Genomic DNA, 22,854 nt, shown 5'->3' on the forward strand with positions numbered 1-22,854 from the left:
TTTCAAAAGCTTTCCCAATTCCTAACTGGTGGTACTATTTAAAAAAATTAAATCTTCCTTCGAGCCGGATTCGAACCAGCGACCTATGAATATGCAATTGCGTATCAACTACAGTCCACCGCTCCACCAACTGAGCTATCGAAAGCTGTTACTTCCAGAATTTAGCTGGAACCAGTTCATAAAATTTGTATCTCATTACTTACGAATCGTTTCAAAAATACAACTAGTTCACAATATCTATAATTGATTTTGATTGCCCGTAAATTGTTGTAAAAATGCCAAATGGAATGAACCAAAGACAAATATGGACAGCATTCCCAAAGTAATAATGCTTTATCAAAGCCTAACTGTGGTACTATTTTTAAAAACCAACCCTTCCTTCGAGCCGGATTCGAACCAGCGACCTATAGATAACCAATTGCGTAACAACTACAGTCCACCGCTCTACCAACTGAGCTATCGAAGGCTCGTCTTCCTGACTACTAGTGGCAACTTGTTCAGCATATCTACATTTATTTTTGAGTGCCCACGTATTGTTGCAAAAATGCAAAATAGATAGAACCAAAGGCAATTTTTAAATATATTTGCTGTGTTGCTATATAATTTCTGGAATGTGTAGAGCATTCACAAATTTAAAAAGCTTTCTTAATTCCTAACTGTGGTACTATTTTTAAAAAACAAACCTTCCTTCGAGCCGGATTCGAACCAGCGACCTATGGATAACCAATTGCGTAACAACTACAGTCCACCGCTCTACCAACTGAGCTATCGAAGGCTCGTTTGCCTGACTATTAGTTGTAACTAGGTTAGCATATATATATTTAATTTGAATGCGCACGAATTGTTGCAAAAATGCTAAATAGCTAGGACCAAAGACGACTTTAAAATACTTCTGCTGTGTTGCTATATAATTTCTGGAATGTGTATAGCATTTACAAATTTTAAAAGCATTCTTAACTCCCAACTGTGGTACTATTCAAAAAAATCAAACCTTCCTTCGAGCCGGATTCGAACCAGCGACCTATGGATAACCAAATGCCTAACAACTACAGTCTACCGCCCCACCAACTGAGCTATCGAAGGCTCGTTTGCCTGACTAGTAGTTGCAACTAGTTCAGCATATCTAAGTTTATTTTGAATGCGCAGGAATTGTTGCAAAAATGCTAAATAGTTAGAACCAAAGACGACCTTAAAATACTTCTGCTGTGTTGCTATATAATTTCTGGAATGTGTACAGCATTTACAAATTTTAAAAGCATTCTTAACTCCCAACTGTGGTAATATTTAAAAAACCAAACCTTCCTTCGAGCCGGATTCGAACCAGCGACCTATGGATAACCAATTGCGTAACAACTACAGTCCACCGCTCTACCAACTGAGCTATCGAAGGCTCGTTTGCCTGACTATTAGTTGTAACTAGGTTAGCATATATATATTTAATTTGAATGCGCACGAATTGTTGCAAAAATGCTAAATAGCTAGGACCAAAGACGACTTTAAAATACTTCTGCTGTGTTGCTATATAATTTCTGGAATGTGTATAGCATTTACAAATTTTAAAAGCATTCTTAACTCCCAACTGTGGTAATATTTAAAAAAACAAACCTTCCTTCGAGCCGGATTCGAACCAGCGACCTATGGATAACCAATTGCGTAACAACTACAGTCCACCGCTCTACCAACTGAGCTATCGAAGGCTCGTCTTCCTGACTACTAGTTGATTTTGATTGCCCGTAAATTGTTGTAAAAATGCCAAATGGAATGAACCAAAGACAAATTTGGACAGCATTCCCAAAGTTATAATGCTTTATCAAAGCCTAACTGTGGTACTATTTTTAAAAACCAAATCTTCCTTCGAGCCGGATTCGAACCAGCGACCTATGGATAACCAATTGCGTAACAACTACAGTCCACCACTCTACCAACTGAGCTATCGAAGGCTCGTTTGCCTGACTATTAGTTGTAACTAGGTTAGCATATCTATATTTAACTTTGAATGCGCACGAATTGTTGCAAAAATGCTAAATAGCTAGGACCAAAGACGACTTTAAAATACTTCTGCTGTGTTGCTATATAATTTCTGGAATGTGTACAGCATTTACAAATTTCAAAAGCATTCTTAACTCCCAACTGTGGTACTATTCAAAAAAATCAAACCTTCCTTCGAGCCGGATTCGAACCAGCGACCTATGGATAACCAATTGCCTAACAACCACAGTCCACCGCTCTACCAACTGCGCTATCGAAGGCTCGTTTGCCTGACTATTAGTTGCAACTAGTTCAGCATATCTATATTTAATTTTCAATGCGCACGAATTGTTGCAAAAATGCTAAATAGCTAGAACCAAAGACGACTTTAAAATACTTCTGCTGTGTTGCTATATAAATTCTGGAATGTGTACAGCATTTACAAATTTCAAAAGCTTTCCCAATTCCTAACTGGTGGTACTATTTAAAAAAATTAAATCTTCCTTCGAGCCGGATTCGAACAAGCGACCTATGGATAACCAATTGCGTATCAACTACAGTCCACCGCTCTACCAACTGAGCTATCGATCGCTCTTACGCCTGCAATTTAGTTGGAACCAGTTTATAATATATATATCTCATTGATTACAAATCGTTGCAAAAATACCACTAGGTAATACTAATAATATCTATAATCGATTTTGATTGCCCGTAAATTGTTGTAAAAATGTCAAATGGATCGGATCAAAGACAAATTTGTGCATCATTCCCAAACATATAATGCTATCTCAATGCCTAACTGTGGTAATATTTTTAAAAAACAACCCTTCCTTCGAGCCGGATTCGAACCAGCGACCTATGGATAACCAATTGCGTAACAACTACAGTCCACCGCTCTACCAACTGGGCTATGGAAGGCTCGTTTGCCTGATTATTAGTTGTAACTAGGTTAGCATATCTATATTTAATTTTGAATGCGCACGAGTTGTTGCAAAAATGCTAAATAGCTAGGACCAAAGACGACTTTAAAATACTTCTGCTGTGTTGCTATATAATTTCTGGAATGTGTTATAGCATTTACAAATTTCAAAAGCATTCATAACTCCCAAATGTGGTACTATTCAAAAAAATCAAACCTTCCTTCGAGCCGGATTCGAACCAGCGACCTATGGATAACCAATTGCGTAACAACTACAGTCCACCGCTCTACCAACTGAGCTATCGAAGGCTCGTATTCCTGACTACTAGTTGATTTTGATTGCCCGTAAATTGTTGTAAAAATGCCAAATGGAATGAACCAAAGACAAATTTGGACAGCATTCCCAAAGTTATAATGCTTTATCAAAGCCTAACTGTGGTACTATTTTAAAAACCAAATCTTCCTTCGAGCCGGATTCGAACCAGCGACCTATGGATTACCAATTGCGTAACAACTACAGTCCACCGCTCTACCAAGTGAGCTATCGAAGGCTCGTCTTCCTGACTACTAGTTGATTTTGATTGCCCGTAAATTGTTGTAAAAATGCCAAATGGAATGAACCAAAGACAAATTTGGACAGCATTCCCAAAGTTATAATGCTTTATCAAAGCCTAACTGTGGTACTATTTTTAAAAACCAAACCTTCCTTCGAGCCGGACTCGAACCAGCGACCTATGGATAACCAATTGCGTAACAACTACAGTCCACCGCTCTACCAACTGAGCTATCGAAGGGTCGTCTTCCTGACTACTAGTTGTAACTGGTTGTGCATATCTACATTTATTTTTGAGTGCCCACGTGTTGTTGCAAAATGCAAAATAGATAGAACTAAAGGCAATTTTTAAATATATTTGCCGTGTGGCTATATAATTTCTGGAAAGTGTAGAGCATTCACAAATTTTAAAACCATTCTTAACTCCCAACTGTGGTACTATACCATCCTTCGAGCCGGATTCGAACCAGCGACCTATGGATTACCAATTACGTAACAACTACAGTCCACCGCTCTACCAACTAAGCTATCGAAGGCTCTTTCGCCTGCAATTTAGTTGGAACCAGTTTATAATATATATATCTCATTGCTTACGAATCGTTGCAAAAATACCACTAGGTAATACTAATAATATCTATAATCGATTTTGATTGCCCGTAAATTGTTGTAAAATGCCAAATGGAATGAACCAAAGACAAATTTGGACAGCATTCCCAAAGTTATAATGCTTTATCAAAGCCTAACTGTGGTACTATTTTTAAAAACCAAACCTTCCTTCGAGCCGGATTCGAACCAGCGACCTATGGATAACCAATTGCGTAACAACTACAGACCACCACTCTACCAACTGAGCTATCGAAGGCTCGTTTGCCTGACTATTAGTTGTAACTAGGTTAGCATATCTATATTTAACTTTGAATGCGCACGAATTGTTGCAAAAATGCTAAATAGCTAGGACCAAAGACGACTTTAAAATACTTCTGCTGTGTTGCTATATAATTTCTGGAAATTTCAAAAGCATTCTTAACTCCCAACTGTGGTACTATTCAAAAAAATCAAACCTTCCTTCGAGCCGAATTCGAACCAGCGACCTATGGATAACTTCACAAATTTCAAAAGCTTTCCCAATTCCTAACTGGTGGTACTATTTAAAAAAATTAAATCTTCCTTCGAGCCGGATTCGAACCAGCGACCTATGAATATGCAATTGCGTATCAACTACAGTCCACCGCTCCACCAACTGAGCTATCGAAAGCTGTTACTTCCAGAATTTAGCTGGAACCAGTTCATAAAATTTGTATCTCATTACTTACGAATCGTTTCAAAAATACAACTAGTTCACAATATCTATAATTGATTTTGATTGCCCGTAAATTGTTGTAAAAATGCCAAATGGAATGAACCAAAGACAAATATGGACAGCATTCCCAAAGTAATAATGCTTTATCAAAGCCTAACTGTGGTACTATTTTTAAAAACCAACCCTTCCTTCGAGCCGGATTCGAACCAGCGACCTATAGATAACCAATTGCGTAACAACTACAGTCCACCGCTCTACCAACTGAGCTATCGAAGGCTCGTCTTCCTGACTACTAGTGGCAACTTGTTCAGCATATCTACATTTATTTTTGAGTGCCCACGTATTGTTGCAAAAATGCAAAATAGATAGAACCAAGTTCAATTTTTAAATATATTTGCTGTGTTGCTATATAATTTCTGGAATGTGTAGAGCATTCACAAATTTCAAAATCTTCTTAATTCCTAACTGTGGTACTATTTTAAAAAAACAAACCTTCTTTCGAGCCGGATTCGAACCAGCGACCTATGGATAACCAATTGCGTAACAACTACAGTCCACCGCTCTACCAACTGAGCTATCGAAGGCTCGTTTGCCTGACTATTAGTTGTAACTAGGTTAGCATATCTATATTTAATTTGAATGCGCACGAATTGTTGCAAAAATGCTAAATAGCTAGGACCAAAGACGACTTTAAAATGCTTCTGCTGTGTTGCTATATAATTTCTGGAATGTGTATAGCATTTACAAATTTCAAAAGCATTCTTAACTCCCAACTGTGGTACTATTCAAAAAAATCAAACCTTCCTTCGAGCCGGATTCGAACCAGCGACCTATGGATAACCAATTGCGTAACAACTACAGTCCACCGCTCTACCAACTGAGCTATCGAAGGCTCGTCTTCCTGACTACTAGTTGATTTTGATTGCCCGTAAATTGTTGTAAAAATGCCAAATGGAATGAACCAAAGACAAATATGGACAGCATTCCCAAAGTAATAATGCTTTATCAAAGCCTAACTGTGGTACTATTTTTAAAAACCAACCCTTCCTTCGAGCCGGATTCGAACCAGCGACCTATAGATAACCAATTGCGTAACAACTACAGTCCACCGCTCTACCAACTGAGCTATCGAAGGCTCGTTTGCCTGACTATTAGTTGTAACTAGGTTAGCATATCTATATTTAATTTGAATGCGCACGAATTGTTGCAAAAATGCTAAATAGCTAGGACCAAAGACGACTTTAAAATGCTTCTGCTGTGTTGCTATATAATTTCTGGAATGTGTATAGCATTTACAAATTTCAAAAGCATTCTTAACTCCCAACTGTGGTACTATTCAAAAAAATCAAACCTTCCTTCGAGCCGGATTCGAACCAGCGACCTATGGATAACCAATTGCGTAACAACTACAGTCCACCGCTCTACCAACTGAGCTATCGAAGGCTCGTTTGCCTGACTATTAGTTGTAACTAGGTTAGCATATCTATATTTAATTTGAATGCGCACGAATTGTTGCAAAAATGCTAAATAGCTAGGACCAAAGACGACTTTAAAATGCTTCTGCTGTGTTGCTATATAATTTCTGGAATGTGTATAGCATTTACAAATTTCAAAAGCATTCTTAACTCCAACTGTGGTACTATTCAAAAAAATCAAACCTTCCTTCGAGCCGGATTCGAACCAGCGACCTATGGATAACCAATTGCGTAACAACTACAGTCCACCGCTCTACCAACTGAGCTATCGAAGGCTCGTTTGCCTGACTATTAGTTGTAACTAGGTTAGCATATCTATATTTAATTTGAATGCGCACGAATTGTTGCAAAAATGCTAAATAGCTAGGACCAAAGACGACTTTAAAATGCTTCTGCTGTGTTGCTATATAATTTCTGGAATGTGAATAGCATTTACAAATTTCAAAAAGCATTCTTAACTCCCAACTGTGGTACTATTCAAAAAAATCAAACCTTCCTTCGAGCCGGATTCGAACCAGCGACCTATGGATAACCAATTGCCTAACAACCACAGTCCACCGCTCTACCAACTGAGCCATCGAAGGCTCGTTTGCCTGACTATTAGTTGCAACTAGTTCAGCATATCTATATTTAATTTTCAATGCGCACGAATTGTTGCAAAATGCTAAATAGCTAGGACCAAAGACGACTTTAAAATACTTCTGCTGTGTTGCTATATAATTTCTGGAATGTGTATAGCATTTACAAATTTCAAAAGCATTCTTAACTCCCAACTGTGGTACTATTCAAAAAAATCAAACCTTCCTTCGAGCCGGATTCGAACCAGCGACCTATGGATAACCAATTGCCTAACAACCACAGTCCACCGCTCTACCAACTGAGCCATCGAAGGCTCGTTTGCCTGACTATTAGTTGCAACTAGGTTAGCATATCTATATTTAATTTGAATGCGCACGAATTGTTGCAAAATGCAAAATAGATAGAACTAAAGGCAATTTTTAAATATATTTGCTGTGTTGCTATATAATTTCTGGAAAGAGTGTAGAGCATTCACAAATTTCAAAACCATTCTTAACTCCCAACTGTGGTACTATTCAAAAAAATCAAACCATCCTTCGAGCCGGATTCGAACCAGCGACCTATGGATTTCCAATTACGTAACAACTACAGTCCACCGCTCTACCAACTGAGCTATCGAAGGCTCTTACGCCTGCAATTTAGTTGGAACCAGTTTATAATATATATATCTCATTGCTTACGAATCGTTGCAAAAATACCACTAGGTAATACTAATAATATCTATAATCGATTTTGATTGCCCGTAAATTGTTGTAAAAATGTCAAATGGAATGAACCAAAGACAAATTTGGACAGCATTCCCAAAGTTATAATGCTTTATCAAAGCCTAACTGTGGTACTATTTTTAAAAACCAAATCTTCCTTCGAGCCGGATTCGAACCAGCGACCTATGGATAACCAATTGCGTAACAACTACAGTCCACCACTCTACCAACTGAGCTATCGAAGGCTCGTTTGCCTGACTATTAGTTGTAACTAGGTTAGCATATCTATATTTAACTTTGAATGCGCACGAATTGTTGCAAAAATGCTAAATAGCTAGGACCAAAGACGACTTTAAAATACTTCTGCTGTGTTGCTATATAATTTCTGGAAATTTCAAAAGCATTCTTAACTCCCAACTGTGGTACTATTCAAAAAAATCAAATCTTCCTTCGAGCCGGATTCGAACCAGCGACCTATGGATAACCAATTGCCTAACAACCACAGTCCACCGCTCTACCAACTGAGCCATCGAAGGCTCGTTTGCCTGACTATTAGTTGCAACTAGTTCAGCATATCTATATTTAATTTTCAATGCGCACGAATTGTTGCAAAAATGCTAAATAGCTAGGACCAAAGACGACTTTAAAATACTTCTGCTGTGTTGCTATATAATTTCTGGAATGTGTACAGCATTTACAAATTTCAAAAGCATTCTTAACTCCCAACTGTGGTACTATTCAAAAAAATCAAACCTTCCTTCGAGCCGAATTCGAACCAGCGACCTATGGATAACTTCACAAATTTCAAAAGCTTTCCCAATTCCTAACTGGTGGTACTATTTAAAAAAATTAAATCTTCCTTCGAGCCGGATTCGAACCAGCGACCTATGAATATGCAATTGCGTATCAACTACAGTCCACCGCTCCACCAACTGAGCTATCGAAAGCTGTTACTTCCAGAATTTAGCTGGAACCAGTTCATAAAATTTGTATCTCATTACTTACGAATCGTTTCAAAAATACAACTAGTTCACAATATCTATAATTGATTTTGATTGCCCGTAAATTGTTGTAAAAATGCCAAATGGAATGAACCAAAGACAAATTTGGACAGCATTCCCAAAGTTATAATGCTTTATCAAAGCCTAACTGTGGTACTATTTTTAAAAACCAAATCTTCCTTCGAGCCGGATTCGAACCAGCGACCTATGGATAACCAATTGCGTAACAACTACAGTCCACCACTCTACCAACTGAGCTATCGAAGGCTCGTTTGCCTGACTATTAGTTGTAACTAGGTTAGCATATCTATATTTAACTTTGAATGCGCACGAATTGTTGCAAAAATGCAAAATAGATAGAACCAAAGGCAATTTTTAAATATATTTGCTGTGTTGCTATATAATTTCTGGAATGTGTAGAGCATTCACAAATTTAAAAAGCTTTCTTAATTCCTAACTGTGGTACTATTTTTAAAAAACAAACCTTCCTTCGAGCCGGATTCGAACCAGCGACCTATGGATAACCAATTGCGTAACAACTACAGTCCACCGCTCTACCAACTGAGCTATCGAAGGCTCGTTTGCCTGACTATTAGTTGTAACTAGGTTAGCATATATATATTTAATTTGAATGCGCACGAATTGTTGCAAAAATGCTAAATAGCTAGGACCAAAGACGACTTTAAAATACTTCTGCTGTGTTGCTATATAATTTCTGGAATGTGTACAGTATTTACAAATTTCAAAAGCATTCTTAACTCCCAACTGTGGTACTATTCAAAAAAATCAAACCTTCCTTCGAGCCGAATTCGAACCAGCGACCTATGGATAACTTCACAAATTTCAAAAGCTTTCCCAATTCCTAACTGGTGGTACTATTTAAAAAAATTAAATCTTCCTTCGAGCCGGATTCGAACCAGCGACCTATGAATATGCAATTGCGTATCAACTACAGTCCACCGCTCCACCAACTGAGCTATCGAAAGCTGTTACTTCCAGAATTTAGCTGGAACCAGTTCATAAAATTTGTATCTCATTACTTACGAATCGTTTCAAAAATACAACTAGTTCACAATATCTATAATTGATTTTGATTGCCCGTAAATTGTTGTAAAAATGCCAAATGGAATGAACCAAAGACAAATATGGACAGCATTCCCAAAGTAATAATGCTTTATCAAAGCCTAACTGTGGTACTATTTTTAAAAACCAACCCTTCCTTCGAGCCGGATTCGAACCAGCGACCTATAGATAACCAATTGCGTAACAACTACAGTCCACCGCTCTACCAACTGAGCTATCGAAGGCTCGTCTTCCTGACTACTAGTGGCAACTTGTTCAGCATATCTACATTTATTTTTGAGTGCCCACGTATTGTTGCAAAAATGCAAAATAGATAGAACCAAAGGCAATTTTTAAATATATTTGCTGTGTTGCTATATAATTTCTGGAATGTGTAGAGCATTCACAAATTTAAAAAGCTTTCTTAATTCCTAACTGTGGTACTATTTTTAAAAAAACAAACCTTCCTTCGAGCCGGATTCGAACCAGCGACCTATGGATAACCAATTGCGTAACAACTACAGTCCACCGCTCTACCAACTGAGCTATCGAAGGCTCGTTTGCCTGACTATTAGTTGTAACTAGGTTAGCATATATATATTTAATTTGAATGCGCACGAATTGTTGCAAAAATGCTAAATAGCTAGGACCAAAGACGACTTTAAAATACTTCTGCTGTGTTGCTATATAATTTCTGGAATGTGTATAGCATTTACAAATTTTAAAAGCATTCTTAACTCCCAACTGTGGTACTATTCAAAAAAATCAAACCTTCCTTCGAGCCGGATTCGAACCAGCGACCTATGGATAACCAAATGCCTAACAACTACAGTCTACCGCCCCACCAACTGAGCTATCGAAGGCTCGTTTGCCTGACTAGTAGTTGCAACTAGTTCAGCATATCTAAGTTTATTTTGAATGCGCAGGAATTGTTGCAAAAATGCTAAATAGTTAGAACCAAAGACGACCTTAAAATACTTCTGCTGTGTTGCTATATAATTTCTGGAATGTGTACAGCATTTACAAATTTTAAAAGCATTCTTAACTCCCAACTGTGGTAATATTTAAAAAACCAAACCTTCCTTCGAGCCGGATTCGAACCAGCGACCTATGGATAACCAATTGCGTAACAACTACTGTCCACCGCTCTACCAACTGAGCTATCGAAGGCTCGTTTGCCTGACTATTAGTTGTAACTAGGTTAGCATATATATATTTAATTTGAATGCGCACGAATTGTTGCAAAAATGCTAAATAGCTAGGACCAAAGACGACTTTAAAATACTTCTGCTGTGTTGCTATATAATTTCTGGAATGTGTATAGCATTTACAAATTTTAAAAGCATTCTTAACTCCCAACTGTGGTAATATTTAAAAAAACAAACCTTCCTTCGAGCCGGATTCGAACCAGCGACCTATGGATAACCAATTGCGTAACAACTACAGTCCACCGCTCTACCAACTGAGCTATCGAAGGCTCGTCTTCCTGACTACTAGTTGATTTTGATTGCCCGTAAATTGTTGTAAAAATGCCAAATGGAATGAACCAAAGACAAATTTGGACAGCATTCCCAAAGTTATAATGCTTTATCAAAGCCTAACTGTGGTACTATTTTTAAAAACCAAATCTTCCTTCGAGCCGGATTCGAACCAGCGACCTATGGATAACCAATTGCGTAACAACTACTGTCCACCGCTCTACCAACTGAGCTATCGAAGGCTCGTTTGCCTGACTATTAGTTGTAACTAGGTTAGCATATATATATTTAATTTGAATGCGCACGAATTGTTGCAAAAATGCTAAATAGCTAGGACCAAAGACGACTTTAAAATACTTCTGCTGTGTTGCTATATAAATTCTGGAATGTGTACGGCATTTACAAATTTCAAAAGCTTTCCCAATTCCTAACTGGTGGTACTATTTAAAAAAATTAAATCTTCCTTCGAGCCGGATTCGAACAAGCGACCTATGGATAACCAATTGCGTATCAACTACAGTCCACCGCTCTACCAACTGAGCTATCGATCGCTCTTACGCCTGCAATTTAGTTGGAACCAGTTTATAATATATATATCTCATTGATTACAAATCGTTGCAAAAATACCACTAGGTAATACTAATAATATCTATAATCGATTTTGATTGCCCGTAAATTGTTGTAAAAATGTCAAATGGATCGGATCAAAGACAAATTTGTGCATCATTCCCAAACATATAATGCTATCTCAATGCCTAACTGTGGTAATATTTTTAAAAAACAACCCTTCCTTCGAGCCGGATTCGAACCAGCGACCTATGGATAACCAATTGCGTAACAACTACAGTCCACCGCTCTACCAACTGGGCTATGGAAGGCTCGTTTGCCTGATTATTAGTTGTAACTAGGTTAGCATATCTATATTTAATTTTGAATGCGCACGAGTTGTTGCAAAAATGCTAAATAGCTAGGACCAAAGACGACTTTAAAATACTTCTGCTGTGTTGCTATATAATTTCTGGAATGTGTATAGCATTTACAAATTTCAAAAGCATTCATAACTCCCAAATGTGGTACTATTCAAAAAATCAAACCTTCCTTCGAGCCGGATTCGAACCAGCGACCTATGGATAACCAATTGCGTAACAACTACAGTCCACCGCTCTACCAACTGAGCTATCGAAGGCTCGTATTCCTGACTACTAGTTGATTTTGATTGCCCGTAAATTGTTGTAAAAATGCCAAATGGAATGAACCAAAGACAAATTTGGACAGCATTCCCAAAGTTATAATGCTTTATCAAAGCCTAACTGTGGTACTATTTTTAAAAACCAAATCTTCCTTCGAGCCGGATTCGAACCAGCGACCTATGGATTACCAATTGCGTAACAACTACAGTCCACCGCTCTACCAAGTGAGCTATCGAAGGCTCGTCTTCCTGACTACTAGTTGATTTTGATTGCCCGTAAATTGTTGTAAAAATGCCAAATGGAATGAACCAAAGACAAATTTGGACAGCATTCCCAAAGTTATAATGCTTTATCAAAGCCTAACTGTGGTACTATTTTTAAAAACCAAACCTTCCTTCGAGCCGGACTCGAACCAGCGACCTATGGATAACCAATTGCGTAACAACTACAGTCCACCGCTCTACCAACTGAGCTATCGAAGGGTCGTCTTCCTGACTACTAGTTGTAACTGGTTGTGCATATCTACATTTATTTTTGAGTGCCCACGTGTTGTTGCAAAATGCAAAATAGATAGAACTAAAGGCAATTTTTAAATATATTTGCCGTGTGGCTATATAATTTCTGGAAAGTGTAGAGCATTCACAAATTTTAAAACCATTCTTAACTCCCAACTGTGGTACTATACCATCCTTCGAGCCGGATTCGAACCAGCGACCTATGGATTACCAATTACGTAACAACTACAGTCCACCGCTCTACCAACTAAGCTATCGAAGGCTCTTTCGCCTGCAATTTAGTTGGAACCAGTTTATAATATATATATCTCATTGCTTACGAATCGTTGCAAAAATACCACTAGGTAATACTAATAATATCTATAATCGATTTTGATTGCCCGTAAATTGTTGTAAAAATGCCAAATGGAATGAACCAAAGACAAATTTGGACAGCATTCCCAAAGTTATAATGCTTTATCAAAGCCTAACTGTGGTACTATTTTTAAAAACCAAACCTTCCTTCGAGCCGGATTCGAACCAGCGACCTATGGATAACCAATTGCGTAACAACTACAGTCCACCACTCTACCAACTGAGCTATCGAAGGCTCGTTTGCCTGACTATTAGTTGTAACTAGGTTAGCATATCTATATTTAACTTTGAATGCGCACGAATTGTTGCAAAAATGCTAAATAGCTAGGACCAAAGACGACTTTAAAATACTTCTGCTGTGTTGCTATATAATTTCTGGAAATTTCAAAAGCATTCTTAACTCCCAACTGTGGTACTATTCAAAAAAATCAAACCTTCCTTCGAGCCGAATTCGAACCAGCGACCTATGGATAACTTCACAAATTTCAAAAGCTTTCCCAATTCCTAACTGGTGGTACTATTTAAAAAAATTAAATCTTCCTTCGAGCCGGATTCGAACCAGCGACCTATGAATATGCAATTGCGTATCAACTACAGTCCACCGCTCCACCAACTGAGCTATCGAAAGCTGTTACTTCCAGAATTTAGCTGGAACCAGTTCATAAAATTTGTATCTCATTACTTACGAATCGTTTCAAAAATACAACTAGTTCACAATATCTATAATTGATTTTGATTGCCCGTAAATTGTTGTAAAAATGCCAAATGGAATGAACCAAAGACAAATATGGACAGCATTCCCAAAGTAATAATGCTTTATCAAAGCCTAACTGTGGTACTATTTTTAAAAACCAACCCTTCCTTCGAGCCGGATTCGAACCAGCGACCTATAGATAACCAATTGCGTAACAACTACAGTCCACCGCTCTACCAACTGAGCTATCGAAGGCTCGTCTTCCTGACTACTAGTGGCAACTTGTTCAGCATATCTACATTTATTTTTGAGTGCCCACGTATTGTTGCAAAAATGCAAAATAGATAGAACCAAGTTCAATTTTTAAATATATTTGCTGTGTTGCTATATAATTTCTGGAATGTGTAGAGCATTCACAAATTTCAAAATCTTTCTTAATTCCTAACTGTGGTACTATTTTTAAAAAAACAAACCTTCTTTCGAGCCGGATTCGAACCAGCGACCTATGGATAACCAATTGCGTAACAACTACAGTCCACCGCTCTACCAACTGAGCTATCGAAGGCTCGTTTGCCTGACTATTAGTTGTAACTAGGTTAGCATATCTATATTTAATTTGAATGCGCACGAATTGTTGCAAAAATGCTAAATAGCTAGGACCAAAGACGACTTTAAAATGCTTCTGCTGTGTTGCTATATAATTTCTGGAATGTGTATAGCATTTACAAATTTCAAAAGCATTCTTAACTCCCAACTGTGGTACTATTCAAAAAAATCAAACCTTCCTTCGAGCCGGATTCGAACCAGCGACCTATGGATAACCAATTGCGTAACAACTACAGTCCACCGCTCTACCAACTGAGCTATCGAAGGCTCGTATTCCTGACTACTAGTTGATTTTGATTGCCCGTAAATTGTTGTAAAAATGCCAAATGGAATGAACCAAAGACAAATATGGACAGCATTCCCAAAGTAATAATGCTTTATCAAAGCCTAACTGTGGTACTATTTTTAAAAACCAACCCTTCCTTCGAGCCGGATTCGAACCAGCGACCTATAGATAACCAATTGCGTAACAACTACAGTCCACCGCTCTACCAACTGAGCTATCGAAGGCTCGTTTGCCTGACTATTAGTTGTAACTAGGTTAGCATATCTATATTTAATTTGAATGCGCACGAATTGTTGCAAAAATGCTAAATAGCTAGGACCAAAGACGACTTTAAAATGCTTCTGCTGTGTTGCTATATAATTTCTGGAATGTGTATAGCATTTACAAATTTCAAAAGCATTCTTAACTCCCAACTGTGGTACTATTCAAAAAAATCAAACCTTCCTTCGAGCCGGATTCGAACCAGCGACCTATGGATAACCAATTGCGTAACAACTACAGTCCACCGCTCTACCAACTGAGCTATCGAAGGCTCGTTTGCCTGAATATTAGTTGTAACTAGGTTAGCATATCTATATTTAATTTGAATGCGCACGAATTGTTGCAAAAATGCTAAATAGCTAGGACCAAAGACGACTTTAAAATGCTTCTGCTGTGTTGCTATATAATTTCTGGAATGTGTATAGCATTTACAAATTTCAAAAGCATTCTTAACTCCCAACTGTGGTACTATTCAAAAAAATCAAACCTTCCTTCGAGCCGGATTCGAACCAGCGACCTATGGATAACCAATTGCGTAACAACTACAGTCCACCGCTCTACCAACTGAGCTATCGAAGGCTCGTTTGCCTGACTATTAGTTGTAACTAGGTTAGCATATCTATATTTAATTTGAATGCGCACGAATTGTTGCAAAAATGCTAAATAGCTAGGACCAAAGACGACTTTAAAATGCTTCTGCTGTGTTGCTATATAATTTCTGGAATGTGTATAGCATTTACAAATTTCAAAAGCATTCTTAACTCCCAACTGTGGTACTATTCAAAAAAATCAAACCTTCCTTCGAGCCGGATTCGAACCAGCGACCTATGGATAACCAATTGCCTAACAACCACAGTCCACCGCTCTACCAACTGAGCCATCGAAGGCTCGTTTGCCTGACTATTAGTTGCAACTAGTTCAGCATATCTATATTTAATTTTCAATGCGCACGAATTGTTGCAAAAATGCTAAATAGCTAGGACCAAAGACGACTTTAAAATACTTCTGCTGTGTTGCTATATAATTTCTGGAATGTGTACAGCATTTACAAATTTCAAAAGCATTCTTAACTCCCAACTGTGGTACTATTCAAAAAAATCAAACCTTCCTTCGAGCCGAATTCGAACCAGCGACCTATGGATAACTTCACAAATTTCAAAAGCTTTCCCAATTCCTAACTGGTGGTACTATTTAAAAAAATTAAATCTTCCTTCGAGCCGGATTCGAACCAGCGACCTATGAATATGCAATTGCGTATCAACTACAGTCCACCGCTCCACCAACTGAGCTATCGAAAGCTGTTACTTCCAGAATTTAGCTGGAACCAGTTCATAAAATTTGTATCTCATTACTTACGAATCGTTTCAAAAATACAACTAGTTCACAATATCTATAATTGATTTTGATTGCCCGTAAATTGTTGTAAAAATGCCAAATGGAATGAACCAAAGACAAATTTGGACAGCATTCCCAAAGTTATAATGCTTTATCAAAGCCTAACTGTGGTACTATTTTTAAAAACCAAACCTTCCTTCGAGCCGGATTCGAACCAGCGACCTATGGATAACCAATTGCGTAACAACTACAGTCCACCGCTCTACCAACTGAGCTATCGAAGGCTCGTCTTCCTGACTACTAGTTGTAACTGGTTCTGCATATCTACATTTATTTTTGAGTGCCCACGTGTTGTTGCAAAATGCAAAATAGATAGAACTAAAGGCAATTTTTAAATATATTTGCTGTGTTGCTATATAATTTCTGGAAAGAGTGTAGAGCATTCACAAATTTCAAAACCATTCTTAACTCCCAACTGTGGTACTATTCAAAAAAATCAAACCATCCTTCGAGCCGGATTCGAACCAGCGACCTATGGATTACCAATTACGTAACAACTACAGTCCACCGCTCTACCAACTGAGCTATCGAAGGCTCTTACGCCTGCAATTTAGTTGGAACCAGTTTATAATATATATATCTCATTGCTTACGAATCGTTGCAAAAATACCACTAGGTAATACTAATAATATCTATAATCGATTTTGATTGCCCGTAAATTGTTGTAAAAATGTCAAATGGAATGAACCAAAGACAAATTTGGACAGCATTCCCAAAGTTATAATGCTTTATCAAAGCCTAACTGTGGTACTATTTTTAAAAACCAAATCTTCCTTCGAGCCGGATTCGAACCAGCGACCTATGGATAACCAATTGCGTAACAACTACAGTCCACCACTCTACCAACTGAGCTATCGAAGGCTCGTTTGCCTGACTATTAGTTGTAACTAGGTTAGCATATCTATATTTAACTTTGAATGCGCACGAATTGTTGCAAAAATGCTAAATAGCTAGGACCAAAGACGACTTTAAAATACTTCTGCTGTGTTGCTATATAATTTCTGGAAATTTCAAAAGCATTCTTAACTCCCAACTGTGGTACTATTCAAAAAAATCAAATCTTCCTTCGAGCCGGATTCGAACCAGCGACCTATGGATAACCAATTGCCTAACAACCACAGTCCACCGCTCTACCAACTGAGCCATCGAAGGCTCGTTTGCCTGACTATTAGTTGCAACTAGTTCAGCATATCTATATTTAATTTTCAATGCGCACGAATTGTTGCAAAAATGCTAAATAGCTAGGACCAAAGACGACTTTAAAATACTTCTGCTGTGTTGCTATATAATTTCTGGAATGTGTACAGCATTTACAAATTTCAAAAGCATTCTTAACTCCCAACTGTGGTACTATTCAAAAAAATCAAACCTTCCTTCGAGCCGAATTCGAACCAGCGACCTATGGATAACTTCACAAATTTCAAAAGCTTTCCCAATTCCTAACTGGTGGTACTATTTAAAAAAATTAAATCTTCCTTCGAGCCGGATTCGAACCAGCGACCTATGAATATGCAATTGCGTATCAACTACAGTCCACCGCTCCACCAACTGAGCTATCGAAAGCTGTTACTTCCAGAATTTAGCTGGAACCAGTTCATAAAATTTGTATCTCATTACTTACGAATCGTTTCAAAAATACAACTAGTTCACAATATCTATAATTGATTTTGATTGCCCGTAAATTGTTGTAAAAATGCCAAATGGAATGAACCAAAGACAAATTTGGACAGCATTCCCAAAGTTATAATGCTTTATCAAAGCCTAACTGTGGTACTATTTTTAAAAACCAAACCTTCCTTCGAGCCGGATTCGAACCAGCGACCTATGGATAACCAATTGCGTAACAACTACAGTCCACCGCTCTACCAACTGAGCTATCGAAGGCTCGTCTTCCTGACTACTAGTTGTAACTGGTTCTGCATATCTACATTTATTTTTGAGTGCCCACGTGTTGTTGCAAAATGCAAAATAGATAGAACTAAAGGCAATTTTTAAATATATTTGCTGTGTTGCTATATAATTTCTGGAAAGAGTGTAGAGCATTCACAAATTTCAAAACCATTCTTAACTCCCAACTGTGGTACTATTCAAAAAAATCAAACCATCCTTCGAGCCGGATTCGAACCAGCGACCTATGGATTACCAATTACGTAACAACTACAGTCCACCGCTCTACCAACTGAGCTATCGAAGGCTCTTACGCCTGCAATTTAGTTGGAACCAGTTTATAATATATATATCTCATTGCTTACGAATCGTTGCAAAAATACCACTAGGTAATACTAATAATATCTATAATCGATTTTGATTGCCCGTAAATTGTTGTAAAAATGTCAAATGGAATGAACCAAAGACAAATTTGGACAGCATTCCCAAAGTTATAATGCTTTATCAAAGCCTAACTGTGGTACTATTTTTAAAAACCAAATCTTCCTTCGAGCCGGATTCGAACCAGCGACCTATGGATAACCAATTGCGTAACAACTACAGTCCACCACTCTACCAACTGAGCTACCGAAGGCTCGTTTGCCTGACTATTAGTTGTAACTAGGTTAGCATATCTATATTTAACTTTGAATGCGCACGAATTGTTGCAAAAATGCTAAATAGCTAGGACCAAAGACGACTTTAAAATACTTCTGCTGTGTTGCTATATAATTTCTGGAAATTTCAAAAGCATTCTTAACTCCCAACTGTGGTACTATTCAAAAAAATCAAATCTTCCTTCGAGCCGGATTCGAACCAGCGACCTATGGATAACCAATTGCCTAACAACCACAGTCCACCGCTCTAACAACTGAGCCATCGAAGGCTCGTTTGCTTGACTATTAGTTGCAACTAGTTCAGCATATCTATATTTAATTTTCAATGCGCACGAATTGTTGCAAAAATGCTAAATAGCTAGGACCAAAGACGACTTTAAAATACTTCTGCTGTGTTGCTATATAATTTCTGGAATGTGTAGAGCATTCACAAATTTCAAAAGCTTTCTTAACTCCCAACTGTGGTACTATTCAAAAAAATCAAACCTTCCTTTGAGCCGGATTCGAACCAGCGACCTATGGATAACCAAATGCCTAACAACTACAGTCTACCGCTCCACCAACTGAGCTATCGAAGGCTCGTTTGCCTGACTAGTAGTTGCAACTAGTTCAGCATATCTAAGTTTATTTTGAATGCGCAGGAATTGTTGCAAAAATGCTAAATAGCTAGAACCAAAGACGACCTTAAAATACTTCTGCTGTGTTGCTATATAAATTCTGGAATGTGTACAGTATTTACAAATTTCAAAAGCTTACCTAATTCCCAACTGTGGTAATATTTAAAAAAACAAACCTTCCTTCGAGCCGGATTCGAACCAGCGACCTATGGATAACCAATTGCGTAACAACTACAGTCCACCGCTCTACCAACTGAGCTATCGAAGGCTCGTCTTCCTGACTACTAGTTGATTTTGATTGCCCGTAAATTGTTGTAAAAATGCCAAATGGAATGAACCAAAGACAAATTTGGACAGCATTCCCAAAGTTATAATGCTTTATCAAAGCCTAACTGTGGTACTATTTTAAAAACCAAATCTTCCTTCGAGCCGGATTCGAACCAGCGACCTATGGATAACCAATTGCGTAACAACTACAGTCCACCGCTCTACCAACTGAGCTATCGAAGGCTCGTCTTCCTGACTACTAGTTGATTTTGATTGCCCGTAAATTGTTGTAAAAATGCCAAACGGAATGAACCAAAGACAAATTTGAACAGCATTCCCAAAGTTATAATGCTTTATCAAAGCCTAACTGTGGCACTATTTTTAAAAACCAACACTTCCTTCGAGCCGGATTCGAACCAGCGACCTATGGATAACCAATTGCGTAACAACTACAGTCCACCGCTCTACCAACTGAGCTATCGAAGGCTCGTCTTCCTGACTACTAGTTGATTTTGATTGCCCGTAAATTGTTGTAAAAATGCCAAATGGAATGAACCAAAGACAAATTTGGACAGCATTCCCAAAGTTATAATGCTTTATCAAAGCCTAACTGTGGTACTATTTTTAAAAACCAAACCTTCCTTCGAGCCGGATTCGAACCAGCGACCTATGGATAACCAATTGCGTAACAACTACAGTCCACCGCTCTACCAACTGAGCTATCGAAGGCTCGTCTTCCTGACTACTAGTTGTAACTGTTTCTGCATATCTACATTTATTTTTTAGTGCCCACGTGTTGTTGCAAAATGCAAAATAGATAGAACTAAAGGCAATTTTTAAATATATTTGCTGTGTTGCTATATAATTTCTGGAAAGTGTAGAGCATTCACAAATTTCAAAACCATTCTTAACTCCCAACTGTGGTACTATTCAAAAAAATCAAACCATCCTTCGAGCCGGATTCGAACCAGCGACCTATGGATTACCAATTACGTAACAACTACAGTCCACCGCTCTACCAACTGAGCTATCGAAGGCTCTTACGCCTGCAATTTAGTTGGAACCAGTTTATAATATATATATCTCATTGCTTACGAATCGTTGCAAAAATACCACTAGGTAATACTAATAATATCTATAATCGATTTTGATTGCCCGTAAATTGTTGTAAAAATGCCAAATGGAATGAACCAAAGACAAATTTGGACAGCATTCCCAAAAATATAATGCTTTATCAAAGCCTAACTGTGGTACTATTTTTAAAAACCAAATCTTCCTTCGAGCCGGATTCGAACCAGCGACCTATGGATAACCAATGGCGTATCAACTACAGTCCACCACTCTACCAACTGAGCTATCGAAGCCTCTTACGTCTGAAATTTAGTTCTCATTGCTTACGAATCGTTGCAAAAATACCACTAGGTAATACTAATAATATTTATATTCGATTTTGATTGCCCGAAAATTGTTGTAAAAATGCCAAATGGATAGGATCAAAGACAAATGTGTGCAACATTCCCAAATACTTAATTCTATCTCAATGCCTAACTTATTTTTAAAAACCAACTCTTCCTTCGAGCCGGATTCGAACCAGCGACCTATGGATAACCAATTGCGTAACAACTACAGTCCACCACTCTACCAACTGAGCTATCGAAGGCTCGTTTGCCTGACTATTAGTTGTAACTAGGTTAGCATATCTATATTTAACTTTGAATGCGCACGAATTGTTGCAAAAATGCTAAATAGCTAGGACCAAAGACGACTTTAAAATACTTCTGCTGTGTTGCTATATAATTTCTGGAAATTTCAAAAGCATTCTTAACTCCCAACTGTGGTACTATTCAAAAAAATCAAATCTTCCTTCGAGCCGGATTCGAACCAGCGACCTATGGATAACCAATTGCCTAACAACCACAGTCCACCACTCTACCAACTGAGCTATCGAAGGCTCGTTTGCCTGACTATTAGTTGTAACTAGGTTAGCATATCTATATTTAACTTTGAATGCGCACGAATTGTTGCAAAAATGCTAAATAGCTAGGACCAAAGACGACTTTAAAATACTTCTGCTGTGTTGCTATATAATTTCTGGAAATTTCAAAAGCATTCTTAACTCCCAACTGTGATACTATTTAAAAAAAACAAACCTTCCTTCGAGCCGAATTCGAACCAGCGACCTATGGATAACTTAACAAATTTCAAAAGCTTTCCCAATTCCTAACTGGTGGTACTATTTAAAAAAATTATATCTTCCTTCGAGCCGGATTCGAACCAGCGACCTATGAATATGCAATTGCGTATCAACTACAGTCCACCGCTCCACCAACTGAGCTATCGAAAGCTCTTACTTCCAGAATTTAGCTGGAACCAGTTCATAAAATTTGTATCTCATTACTTACGAATCGTTTCAAAAATACAACTAGTTCACAATATCTATAATTGATTTTGATTGCCCGTAAATTGTTGTAAAAATGCCAAATGGAATGAACCAAAGACAAATTTGGACAGCATTCCCAAAGTAATAATGCTTTATCAAAGCCTAACTGTGGTACTATTTTTAAAAACCAACCCTTCCTTCGAGCCGGATTCGAACCAGCGACCTATAGATAACCAATTGCGTAACAACTACAGTCCACCGCTCTACCAACTGAGCTATCGAAGGCTCGTCTTCCTGACTACTAGTGGCAACTAGTTCAGCATATCTACATTTATTTTTGAGTGCCCACGTATTGTTGCAAAAATGCAAAATAGATAGAACCAAAGGCAATTTTTAAATATATTTGCTGTGTTGCTATATAATTTCTGGAATGTGTAGAGCATTCACAAATTTCAAAAGCTTTCTTAATTCCTAACTGTGGTACTATTTTTAAAAAACAAATCTTCCTTCGAGCCGGATTCGAACCAGGGACCTATGGATAACCAATTGCGTAACAACTACAGTCCACCGCTCTACCAACTGAGCTATCGAAAGCTCGTCTTCCTGACTACTAGTTGATTTTGATGGCCCGTAAATTGTTGTAAAAATGCCAAATGGAATGAACCAAAGACAAATTTGGACAGCATTCCCAAAGTTATAATGCTTTA

The 22,854-nt window shown here is 37.9% G+C and overlaps 36 non-coding genes across 36 annotated transcripts; all 36 read right to left on the minus strand.

Moving 5' to 3' along the window:
- Positions 1-685: 685 nt before the first annotated feature.
- Positions 686-775, minus strand: Trnay-gua (transfer RNA tyrosine (anticodon GUA)). Its single transcript is given in 2 exon segments — positions 686-721; positions 739-775. It is a non-coding gene; the product is annotated as a tRNA-Tyr (tRNA).
- Positions 776-1,300: 525 nt separating this feature from the next.
- Positions 1,301-1,390, minus strand: Trnay-gua (transfer RNA tyrosine (anticodon GUA)). Its single transcript is given in 2 exon segments — positions 1,301-1,336; positions 1,354-1,390. It is a non-coding gene; the product is annotated as a tRNA-Tyr (tRNA).
- Positions 1,391-1,607: 217 nt separating this feature from the next.
- On the minus strand, positions 1,608-1,697 carry Trnay-gua (transfer RNA tyrosine (anticodon GUA)). Its single transcript is given in 2 exon segments — positions 1,608-1,643; positions 1,661-1,697. It is a non-coding gene; the product is annotated as a tRNA-Tyr (tRNA).
- Positions 1,698-2,159: 462 nt separating this feature from the next.
- Positions 2,160-2,249, minus strand: Trnah-gug (transfer RNA histidin (anticodon GUG)). Its single transcript is given in 2 exon segments — positions 2,160-2,195; positions 2,213-2,249. It is a non-coding gene; the product is annotated as a tRNA-His (tRNA).
- Positions 2,250-3,106: 857 nt separating this feature from the next.
- Trnay-gua (transfer RNA tyrosine (anticodon GUA)) lies at positions 3,107-3,196 on the minus strand. The gene is given in 2 exon segments: positions 3,107-3,142; positions 3,160-3,196. It is a non-coding gene; the product is annotated as a tRNA-Tyr (tRNA).
- Positions 3,197-3,591: 395 nt separating this feature from the next.
- Positions 3,592-3,681, minus strand: Trnay-gua (transfer RNA tyrosine (anticodon GUA)). The gene is given in 2 exon segments: positions 3,592-3,627; positions 3,645-3,681. It is a non-coding gene; the product is annotated as a tRNA-Tyr (tRNA).
- Positions 3,682-3,886: 205 nt separating this feature from the next.
- Positions 3,887-3,976, minus strand: Trnay-gua (transfer RNA tyrosine (anticodon GUA)). The gene is given in 2 exon segments: positions 3,887-3,922; positions 3,940-3,976. It is a non-coding gene; the product is annotated as a tRNA-Tyr (tRNA).
- A 1,566-nt stretch (positions 3,977-5,542) lies between these two features.
- Positions 5,543-5,632, minus strand: Trnay-gua (transfer RNA tyrosine (anticodon GUA)). Its single transcript is given in 2 exon segments — positions 5,543-5,578; positions 5,596-5,632. It is a non-coding gene; the product is annotated as a tRNA-Tyr (tRNA).
- Positions 5,633-6,093: 461 nt separating this feature from the next.
- On the minus strand, positions 6,094-6,183 carry Trnay-gua (transfer RNA tyrosine (anticodon GUA)). The gene is given in 2 exon segments: positions 6,094-6,129; positions 6,147-6,183. It is a non-coding gene; the product is annotated as a tRNA-Tyr (tRNA).
- Positions 6,184-6,400: 217 nt separating this feature from the next.
- On the minus strand, positions 6,401-6,490 carry Trnay-gua (transfer RNA tyrosine (anticodon GUA)). Its single transcript is given in 2 exon segments — positions 6,401-6,436; positions 6,454-6,490. It is a non-coding gene; the product is annotated as a tRNA-Tyr (tRNA).
- A 219-nt stretch (positions 6,491-6,709) lies between these two features.
- Positions 6,710-6,799, minus strand: Trnah-gug (transfer RNA histidin (anticodon GUG)). Its single transcript is given in 2 exon segments — positions 6,710-6,745; positions 6,763-6,799. It is a non-coding gene; the product is annotated as a tRNA-His (tRNA).
- Positions 6,800-7,017: 218 nt separating this feature from the next.
- On the minus strand, positions 7,018-7,107 carry Trnah-gug (transfer RNA histidin (anticodon GUG)). Its single transcript is given in 2 exon segments — positions 7,018-7,053; positions 7,071-7,107. It is a non-coding gene; the product is annotated as a tRNA-His (tRNA).
- Positions 7,108-7,326: 219 nt separating this feature from the next.
- Trnay-gua (transfer RNA tyrosine (anticodon GUA)) lies at positions 7,327-7,416 on the minus strand. Its single transcript is given in 2 exon segments — positions 7,327-7,362; positions 7,380-7,416. It is a non-coding gene; the product is annotated as a tRNA-Tyr (tRNA).
- Positions 7,417-7,944: 528 nt separating this feature from the next.
- Trnah-gug (transfer RNA histidin (anticodon GUG)) lies at positions 7,945-8,034 on the minus strand. The gene is given in 2 exon segments: positions 7,945-7,980; positions 7,998-8,034. It is a non-coding gene; the product is annotated as a tRNA-His (tRNA).
- A 951-nt stretch (positions 8,035-8,985) lies between these two features.
- Trnay-gua (transfer RNA tyrosine (anticodon GUA)) lies at positions 8,986-9,075 on the minus strand. Its single transcript is given in 2 exon segments — positions 8,986-9,021; positions 9,039-9,075. It is a non-coding gene; the product is annotated as a tRNA-Tyr (tRNA).
- Positions 9,076-10,026: 951 nt separating this feature from the next.
- Positions 10,027-10,116, minus strand: Trnay-gua (transfer RNA tyrosine (anticodon GUA)). The gene is given in 2 exon segments: positions 10,027-10,062; positions 10,080-10,116. It is a non-coding gene; the product is annotated as a tRNA-Tyr (tRNA).
- Positions 10,117-10,948: 832 nt separating this feature from the next.
- Positions 10,949-11,038, minus strand: Trnay-gua (transfer RNA tyrosine (anticodon GUA)). The gene is given in 2 exon segments: positions 10,949-10,984; positions 11,002-11,038. It is a non-coding gene; the product is annotated as a tRNA-Tyr (tRNA).
- A 1,097-nt stretch (positions 11,039-12,135) lies between these two features.
- Positions 12,136-12,225, minus strand: Trnay-gua (transfer RNA tyrosine (anticodon GUA)). Its single transcript is given in 2 exon segments — positions 12,136-12,171; positions 12,189-12,225. It is a non-coding gene; the product is annotated as a tRNA-Tyr (tRNA).
- A 396-nt stretch (positions 12,226-12,621) lies between these two features.
- On the minus strand, positions 12,622-12,711 carry Trnay-gua (transfer RNA tyrosine (anticodon GUA)). Its single transcript is given in 2 exon segments — positions 12,622-12,657; positions 12,675-12,711. It is a non-coding gene; the product is annotated as a tRNA-Tyr (tRNA).
- A 205-nt stretch (positions 12,712-12,916) lies between these two features.
- Trnay-gua (transfer RNA tyrosine (anticodon GUA)) lies at positions 12,917-13,006 on the minus strand. The gene is given in 2 exon segments: positions 12,917-12,952; positions 12,970-13,006. It is a non-coding gene; the product is annotated as a tRNA-Tyr (tRNA).
- A 1,569-nt stretch (positions 13,007-14,575) lies between these two features.
- Positions 14,576-14,665, minus strand: Trnay-gua (transfer RNA tyrosine (anticodon GUA)). The gene is given in 2 exon segments: positions 14,576-14,611; positions 14,629-14,665. It is a non-coding gene; the product is annotated as a tRNA-Tyr (tRNA).
- A 461-nt stretch (positions 14,666-15,126) lies between these two features.
- Trnay-gua (transfer RNA tyrosine (anticodon GUA)) lies at positions 15,127-15,216 on the minus strand. Its single transcript is given in 2 exon segments — positions 15,127-15,162; positions 15,180-15,216. It is a non-coding gene; the product is annotated as a tRNA-Tyr (tRNA).
- Positions 15,217-15,434: 218 nt separating this feature from the next.
- Trnay-gua (transfer RNA tyrosine (anticodon GUA)) lies at positions 15,435-15,524 on the minus strand. Its single transcript is given in 2 exon segments — positions 15,435-15,470; positions 15,488-15,524. It is a non-coding gene; the product is annotated as a tRNA-Tyr (tRNA).
- Positions 15,525-15,742: 218 nt separating this feature from the next.
- Trnah-gug (transfer RNA histidin (anticodon GUG)) lies at positions 15,743-15,832 on the minus strand. Its single transcript is given in 2 exon segments — positions 15,743-15,778; positions 15,796-15,832. It is a non-coding gene; the product is annotated as a tRNA-His (tRNA).
- Positions 15,833-16,474: 642 nt separating this feature from the next.
- Trnay-gua (transfer RNA tyrosine (anticodon GUA)) lies at positions 16,475-16,564 on the minus strand. The gene is given in 2 exon segments: positions 16,475-16,510; positions 16,528-16,564. It is a non-coding gene; the product is annotated as a tRNA-Tyr (tRNA).
- A 220-nt stretch (positions 16,565-16,784) lies between these two features.
- Positions 16,785-16,874, minus strand: Trnay-gua (transfer RNA tyrosine (anticodon GUA)). Its single transcript is given in 2 exon segments — positions 16,785-16,820; positions 16,838-16,874. It is a non-coding gene; the product is annotated as a tRNA-Tyr (tRNA).
- A 528-nt stretch (positions 16,875-17,402) lies between these two features.
- Positions 17,403-17,492, minus strand: Trnah-gug (transfer RNA histidin (anticodon GUG)). Its single transcript is given in 2 exon segments — positions 17,403-17,438; positions 17,456-17,492. It is a non-coding gene; the product is annotated as a tRNA-His (tRNA).
- Positions 17,493-18,134: 642 nt separating this feature from the next.
- Trnay-gua (transfer RNA tyrosine (anticodon GUA)) lies at positions 18,135-18,224 on the minus strand. Its single transcript is given in 2 exon segments — positions 18,135-18,170; positions 18,188-18,224. It is a non-coding gene; the product is annotated as a tRNA-Tyr (tRNA).
- A 220-nt stretch (positions 18,225-18,444) lies between these two features.
- On the minus strand, positions 18,445-18,534 carry Trnay-gua (transfer RNA tyrosine (anticodon GUA)). Its single transcript is given in 2 exon segments — positions 18,445-18,480; positions 18,498-18,534. It is a non-coding gene; the product is annotated as a tRNA-Tyr (tRNA).
- Positions 18,535-19,062: 528 nt separating this feature from the next.
- On the minus strand, positions 19,063-19,152 carry Trnah-gug (transfer RNA histidin (anticodon GUG)). Its single transcript is given in 2 exon segments — positions 19,063-19,098; positions 19,116-19,152. It is a non-coding gene; the product is annotated as a tRNA-His (tRNA).
- A 526-nt stretch (positions 19,153-19,678) lies between these two features.
- On the minus strand, positions 19,679-19,768 carry Trnay-gua (transfer RNA tyrosine (anticodon GUA)). Its single transcript is given in 2 exon segments — positions 19,679-19,714; positions 19,732-19,768. It is a non-coding gene; the product is annotated as a tRNA-Tyr (tRNA).
- Positions 19,769-19,920: 152 nt separating this feature from the next.
- On the minus strand, positions 19,921-20,010 carry Trnay-gua (transfer RNA tyrosine (anticodon GUA)). The gene is given in 2 exon segments: positions 19,921-19,956; positions 19,974-20,010. It is a non-coding gene; the product is annotated as a tRNA-Tyr (tRNA).
- Positions 20,011-20,163: 153 nt separating this feature from the next.
- On the minus strand, positions 20,164-20,253 carry Trnay-gua (transfer RNA tyrosine (anticodon GUA)). The gene is given in 2 exon segments: positions 20,164-20,199; positions 20,217-20,253. It is a non-coding gene; the product is annotated as a tRNA-Tyr (tRNA).
- Positions 20,254-20,406: 153 nt separating this feature from the next.
- Positions 20,407-20,496, minus strand: Trnay-gua (transfer RNA tyrosine (anticodon GUA)). Its single transcript is given in 2 exon segments — positions 20,407-20,442; positions 20,460-20,496. It is a non-coding gene; the product is annotated as a tRNA-Tyr (tRNA).
- A 218-nt stretch (positions 20,497-20,714) lies between these two features.
- Trnay-gua (transfer RNA tyrosine (anticodon GUA)) lies at positions 20,715-20,804 on the minus strand. Its single transcript is given in 2 exon segments — positions 20,715-20,750; positions 20,768-20,804. It is a non-coding gene; the product is annotated as a tRNA-Tyr (tRNA).
- Positions 20,805-21,628: 824 nt separating this feature from the next.
- On the minus strand, positions 21,629-21,718 carry Trnah-gug (transfer RNA histidin (anticodon GUG)). Its single transcript is given in 2 exon segments — positions 21,629-21,664; positions 21,682-21,718. It is a non-coding gene; the product is annotated as a tRNA-His (tRNA).
- Positions 21,719-22,854: the final 1,136 nt, after the last annotated feature.

This window comes from Ciona robusta, chromosome 12 (assembly GCF_009617815.1).
Source record: "Ciona robusta chromosome 12, ASM961781v2".
Taxonomy (NCBI): Eukaryota; Metazoa; Chordata; class Ascidiacea; order Phlebobranchia; family Cionidae; genus Ciona; species Ciona robusta.